Consider the following 7,518-nt stretch of genomic DNA (forward strand, 5'->3'; position numbering starts at 1 on the left):
CATGCATGATTCAGCAACTGTTAGTTATGAATGATTGGATCCATGGTGGTGGAAGTGGAAACCAAGGAGGTACTGAAAAACCAAACCATCCTGTTTCATTACATCTCATACCTGCAGTGGAAGAAAAAAGTTTAGTGGGATCAACTGCTCCTAATGCATTGTTCCAAAATTTGATTCGTTTTAGTTTCAAAACTTTGGAACTCTGCTGGTGAACAAGTCATAATGATCACCTAGTTGCTCATGGAGTGATTGCCCTAAACAACCCTTCAAAAGTATGCTTCATGAATGTTAAAATGTGATTGCATAAAACTGGTAATAACAACAATCTCTCAAATTGAGTCTGGGTCATTTCACCTTCCACTTCCACACAGGTGAAGTGATTTACATGGTTTTAAAAGGTAGTTGAGACGTAGCAGCCAGATTTCACCTGGCCTCAGTAGCCTCAGCTTCAAGACAGAGGGCATAAGCCTCAATTTGGTTGAGGTGTATGTGTTTAGCCTTTCGCCTCAGTTTATGTGAGGCAGGAGCCTCAAGTTGAGACTCTTTTGGGTGGGGAGAAGTTCGTTTTATAAAGAGTAAACTTGGAAAAAATGTAGAAGGAAGGTATAAAAACCCAAAAGTTTAGGGCTTCTTTGATCAAATCTCAAAAGAGGGACTGAACTCAGGAGTGTTCTCTGTTTTGTAAGACTAACTTCACTGTGTTCTTCAATCAAGATATTTTTTTTGATGGGAAACAGTAACTTCCATTAAATTTTAAGGAAAACTTGTACAAATGTCACCTTCATAAGAAAGATGATCCCTCAATCATAAAGTAGATTACAAACACGCCCAGAAGAGATTTTCCCTAACTTCTTGCTTTGCTAAGGTATCAACCATTGCACTGGCTGGCCTCCTAGTCCATTTAAAGTGAACTTCAAGCTCCCTTGTTATGTGCAGAATTTCCCTTACAGATGGTCTAAGGGGCCAGGTGCCCAAAGTGTTTGTTTGCATCCAGCCTACTACAAATTCCGAATCTCCCTCCACTTCCAAATGTTGAAAACCCAGGTGGTAAGCCAATTTCAGCCCCTGTAGAAGTGCCAAAACTTCTGCTCTAAGAGAGTCCCCCAAACCTATTGGGCCAGAAAACAGGGCCAAGACTCTTCCTTCCCCATCTCTAAAGACACCCCCAATTCCGGAGGAGCCTGGATTACCACAGAGCTGCCGTCAAAATTCAGCTTAACACCAAAAGTTGAGGGGACCAGTCTTCTTAAACAGCTATAGAGGAGCAGGATGAGGTTGCCATTGTGCTCCTCCTCTTCCTTCTTCTTCTATTATTATGTTTTATAGACATCGGGGATTGTAGAGAACACTGATGTGGACCCCACTGCTGTGGTCCCCACTGTGTTCGTATGGCAGCATAGCATATGTTTTTTTTGTTAGTTATGTCAGTGTTACTTGGTAGTTATTTCAATTTGTTGTTACAGCTTGTTATTTCAGCTTTATTATTAGTTTATTTGCCATATAAGCAATAAGGGCAATTCAGCCCTTTTATAATCAGTCAACATATATAAATATTAAGAGTGGGTCGGCAGATCATTAAGATCAACCATCTCTCTCTTTTCTAAAACCCTTCGTGTGCTTCTTCTTTTCTCCCTCTCTTCTTCTTTTCTTCTAAAATCTTTCCTTTTGCTTTAGAATTCAAGGCTGATTGTAGACTTGATCGACTACTTGGTATCAAAGCAAGGATTAGGGTTTCTCATGTGAGTCTGATCCAGCCAACCACATGAGAGTTGCCTAGGGCTGGAAGATTAAGAGGATCCCTTTTCGGCTGATTCTTGGAGGTTATTAGAGACTGTAGCAGCTGTCCAAAGAGGGGATTGTGTTCTTGATAATCAGGAAGAATCAGAGGAAGATAAAGAGTTCAAGATCAGTTTCTTTATCAAGACTGAAGGTGGCGATCAGAATTTCTATTCAAAAAAATGTTGTTGGTTTCAGATCAGATTTGAACTGGTTTCATACAGAACTCTGTTTTTCCTTATTTTTTGGAAGACCTAGGCCGGATGTTATCAGTTGTTTAGGTGTTGTTTTCTATTACAGTAGCTTCAAAAGTTCTTTATTGTTAATTCTTAACCAAGAATGGAGTTCAAGAATCAGGGGGAAGGTGTTTTTGGGACTAGCAATTCTGGTAACATGTCTGAGAATGCCTTTCAGATTACAATTGTGAAGTTTGATGGATCCAACTACTTAGAATGGGCCCAATCGGCCATGATGGCCATTGGGGGTAGAGGAAAACTTAGCTACCTGTTGGGAGATGTGAAAGAACCATCTAAGGAGGACCAAACGTATACCAAATGGGTTCAGAAAAACTATTTGGTTATGACATGGCTATGCAACTCTATGCAGCCACATATCAGCCGGAACTATTTGTGGGCAAAAACAGCCAAAGAAATTTGGGATGTCATGAAAGAGACTTACTCCCAACCCATTAATGTTGCTAGAGCCTATGAATTGAAGTGTGAGGTTAATAACCTTAAGCAAGGAGAGAAACCAGTCTCGGTTTACTTCTCTACTCTGAAATCTTTGTGGCATGAAATTGACCACCTAGAAACACTTGAGTGGGAAAGTCAGAAGGATGCACAGACTCATAGAAAGCAAGTTGAAACTAATAGGGTTTTTGAATTCCTAACTGGTCTGAATCCTGACTATGACATTGTGAGACATCAAATACTAACAAGGGACAGTGTGACCTTATCTCAAGCCTACTCATTGGTGCATAGTGAAGAGACTGGGATAAAGGTTATGATGCAGCATCAACCCTTCCCACCAGCCTTGGCAGCAGTTAAACCTAAGTCTAGGAGTGATACGGAGAGGGATATAAAGAAGGAAGATAAGCAGGATCTAGTGTGTGAACATTGCAAGAAACCTGTGCATACTAAAGACACATGTTGGAAGTTGCACCCTCATCTAATCCCAACAAAACTGAGGAACAAAAGGGGTAATGCCCATATGGCTGTTAATACCGATTCTGCATCCTCATCGAGCACAAAAGGCACGCCTCTAGACACCTTAGTTGTTGTTCGGGCTGCCCTAACTCAGTTGGAAAAGGAAGTTGGGAATTAAGCCCAATCATCACAGTCATCATCAACTCCTTCCACATTAGCCTTTGCTCATTCAAGTACTCGGGCCTCAGCTTACCATGAACATTGTTGGGTAATAGACTCAGGTGCATCTGACCATATGACTAGCTTGCCATCACTGTTCACTACCTAAAGTGTCCATTGTTGATGGTTCCCTTGTTCCCATTTATGGCAAGAGAGACATCAAGTTGTCTAATACCATTTCCTTATCTTCAGTTCTGCATGTTCCTAAGCCTGATACTAACTTGCTTTCAGTCAGTAGTATTACAAAACATCAGAATTGTTTAGTAACTTTTTTCCCTGACCGATGTATTTTTCAGGACTTGGAGACAAGGAAGGTGATTGGGACTACCCATGAGACAAATGGGACCTATCTGCTTGGAGAGAGTTCTCATTGGAAAGATCATGAAGATAGGAAGTCTTTTGTTTCTCAGTCTGTTAGTCAGGTTTTGCTTTGGCATATTCAGTTAGGTCATTTATCCTTTCGGTCTTTGAAGAATTTGTTTCCAAATTTGTTTGAGTCTGTTCAGATGTCAAATTTGATATGTGAGAGTTGTGAGCTTGCAAAGCATTATAGAACATCTTATTCCTTGAGTAATAAAAGAAGTAGTAATTCTTTTGATGTTGTGCACCCGATGTTTGGAGCCTGTATCACATCCCTTCTATTGGGGGATACAAATATTTCTTATTGTTTGTTGATTACTATACCCGTTTTTCTTGGGTTTACCTTATGCGATCTAGGTACCACAGACCCTTTATCAAATCCAAGTCCCCCTGAGATACCTTCCACTATTGCTATTTTACCTTCTTTGGATGACCTTGACCTCCCCATTGCAGTCCGTAAAGGCAAATGGCGTTGCACCACATCCATAGCTCACTACATTTCCCAATTTCTGTCCTATGATCGCTTGCCCCCCTCTTACAGGTCCTTTCTCACATCCATTGCTGATATTCCTATTCCCAGAACAGTGCAGGAAGCCTTGTCAGTTCCTGAGTGGAAAGATGCAATGAAGGTTGAAATGGATGCCCTTCTGAGGAATAATACTTAGGATCTAGTTGACCAGCCTAAAGGAAAGAAACCGGTTGGATGTAGATGGGTATTTACTGTGAAACATAATGCTGATGGTTCCATTGAAAGGTATAAGGCCCGGTTAATTGCAAAGGGATTTTCTCAGACTTATGGTATAGACTACTTAGAGACTTTTGCTCCAGTAGCAAAGATGACCACTATTCGAGTTCTGCTATCCCTTGCAACCAGTTATTCTTGGCCCTTGTTCTAGATGGATGTTAAAAATGCTTTCCTCAATGGAGACTTACAGGAAGAAGTCTACATGCAGTTACCTCATGGATTTTATGATGCAGAGACAGGTAAGAAGGTTTGCTGGTTGAATAAAGCCTTGTATGGACTAAAGCTGTCTCCCAGAGCTTGGTTTGATAGATTCAGACAAGCCCTTGAAAAATTCGGCTATGTATAGGCCCAGTCGGACCATACATTGTTCATTAAAAGAGTGGACTCTTCTTTGACTTTGCTTGTTGCATATGTGGATGATATTGTAGTGACAGGGAATGATAACAGTGAGATTGAGTCTCTTAAACAAGTCCTTCATCAAGAGTTTGAGGTGAAAGATCTGGGAGAGCTACGATACTTCTTGGGTATTGAGGTTGCTAGATCTAAACATGGGATTTTTATTTCTCAAAGAAAGTATGTTCTAGATCTATTAGCAGAAACTGGAAAGTTGTGTGTTATGCCTGTAGATACACCTATTGAACAGAATCACAAGATCAGTGCAGAGGGTGGAGAGCCTCTTGAAGACAAAGCTATGTTCCAACGGTTGGTTGGAAAACTCCTCTATCTTTGTCTCACACGACCGAACATCAGTTATGCAATCAACGTTGTCAGTCAGTATATGCACTCTCCTAGAACTACTCACCTCCTTGCAATTGAGAGAATATTAGCATACTTGAAGAGATGTCCAGGTAGAGGTATATTATTCAAGAATAATGATCACAAGAAGATAGAGGTCTATACAAATACTGATTGGGCTAGGAGTGTTGATGATAAAAGGTCTACCTCTGGATATTGTGCCTTTGTAGGAGGTAACCTTGTCTCCTGGAGGAGTAAGAAACAAAGTATTGTTTCTCGTTCTAGTGCTAAGGCTGAATATAGATCTATGGCTAATGGTGTGGCTGAAGTCATTATTTGAGAAATTGGGTATTGCTTATGAGAAGCCATTAATGTTGTATTGTGATAATCAGGCTGCTATTAATATAGCTTATAATCTGGTATAACATGCCAGAACTAATCATATCGAAGTCAATCAACATTTTGTCAGAGAAAGGGTTTCGTCTCAAGAAGTGTCTCCTATATATCACCTCCAGCATGCAGTTCGCAGATCTTCTCACCAAGGCTGTTCCAAGGAAGAAATTAGAGGCAGACCTATGTAAGTTGGGAATGACAAATATATATTCCCAACTTGAGGGGGAGTGTAGAGAACACTGATGTGGATCCCACTGTTGTGGTCCCCACTGTGTTCGTATGGCAGCATAGCATATGTTTTTTTTTTTGTTAGTTATGTCAATGTTACTTGGTAGTTATTTCAATTTGTTGTTACAGCTTGTTATTTCAGCTTTATTATTAGTTTATTGGCCATGTAAGCAATAAGGGCAATTCAGCCCTTTTACAATTAGTCAACATATATAAATATTAAGAGTGGGTCGGCAGATCATTAAGATCAATCATCTCTCTCTTTCTAAAACCCTTCGTGTGCTTCTTCTTTTCTCCCTCTCTTCTTCTTCTTTTCTTCTGAAATCTTTCCTTTTTGCTTTTGAATTCAAGGCTGATTGTAGTCTTGATCGACTATTGGGATATATTAATTTGAATCGTTGAATGTGATTTTTTCTGGTTTTACCATTTTATAGACACATTGGGGAAATGAGTAGTGGCTGGAATGAAAAAAAAAAAGAAAAGAAAAGAAAAAAGATGGATGGAAAAATGAGTCAAATGACCCCATTAACAGCAAGATTGGACAAGTGGAAGGAATCTCTTGATGATTTCTTTTACATTTTGAGCTGCCTCCAATTCTAGGAAAAAAATAGAAAAAAAGATATTTATAGTGACTGGAATTAAAAAAAAAAAAATCTGTTTTGTTGATCGCTGGTACAGAAATGAGTCAAATGACCCCATTAAATCTTTTCCTTAGCTAATGGAAAGAAACTATTTTTATATATTGATCTTCTTCTGATAAATTGAATGGAGAACTACAATGAAGCATTGAAATCATTCGGTTTTCCACTGAGAAGTTTTTGGACAATTTTCATGGATTAACTTAACACTGTTTTAGAGAAAAGAGGGCAGGTTTAGTGGTTTACTACCTGGAGAAGAGTACAAGTTTGGAGAATCTAATATTCAGACATCTTCTTTGTATGAGCCAATAAGTTCTAGCTTCATGGACTTCGAACAACTGCTTTTTTTTTACTATTTTTTTCTATCATTCTAAATATTTTCCTGATGTTGACAATTACTGTTAGTCTGATTTCGTATTCACTTTTTCTGTATAAATAAGTCTCAAACTTTGATATGGTAATGTAATAGGTTCTATTTACCGAAGCACTGTAGATGAAAAGCACTATGCAATCAAGGTATTCTTTGTTGTTTAAAGTCTTTACCTTTTCTGTATCCTTTTTGGTCATGTTTATGTGGTTTGAGCTTCTCAAGTGTTTAGAAAAGTAGTTTAGCTGACAGATAGATTATGAGAATCATTTTTCTTGTTGCTGGCAGTGTCTTATTTATGAAATTAGGTTCAGTTTCTTTTTTTATTTATCTATTAAAATAGTTTGTTTTTAAGATGGAGTTGGGAGGTTTATCATGCTTACCAAACAAATGCTTCCTTCCACATAATGTAGGTTAAAGCTTTGGAATGTCTAAATGTTGAAGTGGTATATTTGCTGCTTAGTCCATGTTAGATTTTCATATTTTAAAAATTTTATATGCAGGCCTTTCACAAGTTGCATTTATTAAAGCTGCAGGTGGCACCTTCAGAAACTGCCTTGTCTGATGTTCTTCGGGAGGTTTTTTACTTACTGTTTGCTCCTATGTTTTCCAAGTATCGTGTTCGATACTGTATTTGTATTTGTGTTTACATTCTGATGAAGGTTTTATATGCAAGTATTCTTATTTTCTTCTTCTGATATCTTTGTGTTGTTCTGAATCTTCTGATTTGGTTGCTAACATGTTGGGCAACAGTTATCACTATTATGTATCTTGTTTTGGTTTGGGCATCATACATCTTTTAGAATCCCTCTTCTAAAATGCATCTCTTAGTACCACTTAGTAAACTGGAACAAAATTTGTCAGCCCAAAGCTCAAGGAGAGTTTGTGTAGAGACAATGAAATCTAGCCGTA

General features: G+C 38.7%; 1 long non-coding RNA gene across 1 annotated transcript; it reads left to right on the forward strand.

The window, feature by feature from the left end:
• The first annotated feature begins 6,637 nt into the window (after positions 1–6,637).
• On the forward strand, positions 6,638–7,301 carry LOC148868390 (uncharacterized). The gene is made up of 2 exons (XR_016108084.1): positions 6,638–6,755; positions 7,110–7,301. It is a non-coding gene; the product is annotated as an uncharacterized LOC148868390 (long non-coding RNA).
• Positions 7,302–7,518: the final 217 nt, after the last annotated feature.

The sequence above is a fragment of the Nelumbo lutea genome, chromosome 2 (assembly GCF_056320005.1).
Source record: "Nelumbo lutea isolate HS-2025 chromosome 2, American lotus-T2T, whole genome shotgun sequence".
In the NCBI taxonomy this organism is placed as follows: Eukaryota; Viridiplantae; Streptophyta; class Magnoliopsida; order Proteales; family Nelumbonaceae; genus Nelumbo; species Nelumbo lutea.